Below are 3179 nucleotides of genomic sequence, written 5' to 3'. Positions count from 1 at the left end.
TCTCCACGCAGAAAGTTAATATAGTCTGTGATGCAGTAGTGAGGCTGTCATATCCTCCCAATGAGGAGAACAGAGTTCTTCCCACACAGTTGAGTCAAAACAGTCCTTCAGAGCTTCTTCAGTCTCCTCGACCATCTTCTCACTGTGCGGGTCACAGCTGGTTGCTGTGCACAGGGTTTCTACCGGCAGGAACTTTTTAGGACTGAAGTAAACCTGAAGGTGGTCCCTCTGCTAAACACCACATGGAGCGACCCAAAAGCCCAAACTGAAAGTTTCGAGCCCCACAGACCCGATGAGGGACCACAGAGTCCAGCGTCGCCTGACTCTTGGATCTGAGGTCGACCTTCATTAGTTCTTCATCACACATGTGTTTGTGTGTTTGTGTCTATACCATAAAAACAACATCCAGCATCACGACCCGGTCTGCCTCTGAGCCACAGCCGCCCCATAAGGTTGGATAACACTTGTCCTGTGGGCATGCATAGGGGATAGCGGCACAGTTGCAAACATGTATGACTTGGTGGTTTAACAAGACCATCATCAGAGGTTTGACAGCTATTGTGTGCTCACTAGGAAAATGTCTAGGAGCAAGGCACTGGACACTTCAAAATTGCTTAGAACGCCATCAAGATCAATAAACAAGTCAATTTATCCCCTCATGGTGCTTATCATTACATGTGCTGGAAGAAATGGTATGTATCTGGAAAATGCTCATTAGACTGTAGCAGCCTGTGGCACCACTGCTGTTCCTACAGTAGAGCTTGAATTTAGCCTGCTGTTATTTTCAGTTGTTACAACCCCACAATACACTAGTGGTAGCCAAATTTGGAAATACCATAAACACACATTTGGGCAGTGCTCTGAACATTATTTCAAAAATATACAAATATATAATTTTTATTTAATCAGGTTATCAGCTAATCTTAGGCTGTATGTGCTTTTGATCTCAATGAAAGACAATCACATATTTAAATATATATAACCTTAAAAACCTTTAACCTTTAAATCTTGATCCCTTTTTTCCCCTTAAATTTTTGCACACCTTTAAAGTTATATTTCCTACTATATACTCACTTTACGAAGACGTGATACGGTTGAAAGTTCTGGATAACACTAAGTAGAGCGAAAGTTGGGAATTCTCAAACTGACATATACAGAATGTTTGGAAACTTTAAGGTGTCTACAAGAATTCAAAATAAAGTTTTGGTAATGCTTTGCTGCACATAATGAGTGTGTATGGTGGACACACTTGTGGTTCCAGCAGAGTTAAAGTGGTAAATAATTTGTCGTAAAATATTATATTCCTTTAAAGAAACTGCAGACACTCTGGAAACTGAAATAATTTAAATGTATCTACTTTCCTGCTCTTAAGTGCAAAATTGCCATGTTGTTTCTATACAAGGAAACCCCACAAGCCTGTCTGTGAAATGTTTGCCCCACACACAAGGGACAGCAACACAGAAAAACACTATCATTCTCCACAGAGAAGCCCCACTTACTGTCAGCTCTAAACACCCTCTCATTAGCTTTTCAATACAGGCTAATTGGCCTTGAGTTGTGTGGCAAACAGCAGCCAGCAGCCTCCACGCCCCAGACATACTGCTGCCATTGGTGCTGCCGCTGGCTCTGTCCCTGCTAATACACAGCTATATGTTAACAGCTAACAGAGAGAGGCAGGCCTGCTTGTAAGGCTGCTGGTTACATTTGGCCTTAGTTACCAGCTCACATGCTGACAAAGCAGCAAACACATACCACACTCACACACATAATGAGGAGCTGTCAGAGGCAACATAATAATGTACAGCAGCAGACTGAAAATAGTAGACTGAAACCATGACTCACAGCACAGACAGAGACAACAAGACAACGGTAAACACAAATAGGGAGGCTCCAATCTTTGTGCTTTAAATGCATTAATGAGAAACCAAAAAAACTAAAACAACTGTATAATACGTGATACATAACTCCCTGATCCTAATGGCTGTCACCACCAAAATCTTCATATCTAGCCCCACACTGAAAGAAAAATCCATATTGTGCATCACTACTGTAAACTACTGTAGCTTACTAGTAGTAGTGATACTATTTTCACTCCCACCAGATAGAGCAGGCTGTAATTATAAAAGTAAGACAGGAAGCAGTGTTTTGCTGCTGCGGCTGCGTAGCTCTACTAGTTCTACTATAGCAATAGCAGTTCTATTATTATGTAGTACTAAACATCACAATGCACAAGTGGAGGAAGGAATTTCTGTATTTTCTATTTACAACTACCATAGTGATGAATACCACAATCTGGGACCATGGTTACTTTATAGTAGGGATGCATGATATGGATTTTTGCAATAACTGATAAGATAGGATAACCTTTATTGATCCCAGACTGGGGAAATTCACAAATTGACTAATTACCTGCTTCCCATGGTTGATACCAATAAGCAGTGACGGCTGGTGGTGATTTTGGGTGGGTGGGCTAACAAATGCATTACACTCATCCCATACGTCACACAAGCGCAACAGCAGCAAAGTAGCATCACATCAAGTTACAGCAACAACACTGAATAAGTTTGATTATACAAAACAATTTACAGAGTGAGCGTGTGTACACAGTATGCCATGGTGAGTTCCATTACACGTATACTGGATAAAACTACACTGTGACTGAGACTGTGATAGAGTATAATCCAGTATAGATTTGGAAGATTTAACAGTAGCATTAGGAATGAGATCTCAAGTTAATTCTGATTCGTTAATTCGCAAATATGACAAAATGTTATTTTCATAAAAGTTGCTGATGGTGATGCTTTGTCCCATTCAAGTCTCTCAGCTTCATGGTAATACAATACTACATTGCTAGAGTACTTCATTATTATAAAAATCTTGAGTCTGTTGGTCTCTGTAAATGGTTTTGTAAGGAGTAGGGTCTAGCGACCCCATACATAACTCCTATAAAAGCTCACATTTCAAGGCTCAGGTTTTACCGCCTTTACTGGCATCATATTAAAACATTAGACATTAGACACAAAAGAGTAAAAAGTGTGCACATAATAATTAGTAGTGGTAACAAGTAAGGACATATCAGCCATTGTAATAATGCTGTTTAGGGCTGCAGCTATCGAATATTTTGGTAATCGACTATTCCTATCGAATATTCCATCGAATTAAATATCGAGTTAATCAGA

This window comes from Morone saxatilis, unplaced genomic scaffold (assembly GCF_004916995.1).
Source record: "Morone saxatilis isolate NCDOM2014 unplaced genomic scaffold, NCSU_SB_2.0 Contig8, whole genome shotgun sequence".
Classification (NCBI taxonomy): domain Eukaryota; kingdom Metazoa; phylum Chordata; class Actinopteri; family Moronidae; genus Morone; species Morone saxatilis.
This window is presented reverse-complemented; position numbering follows the sequence as displayed.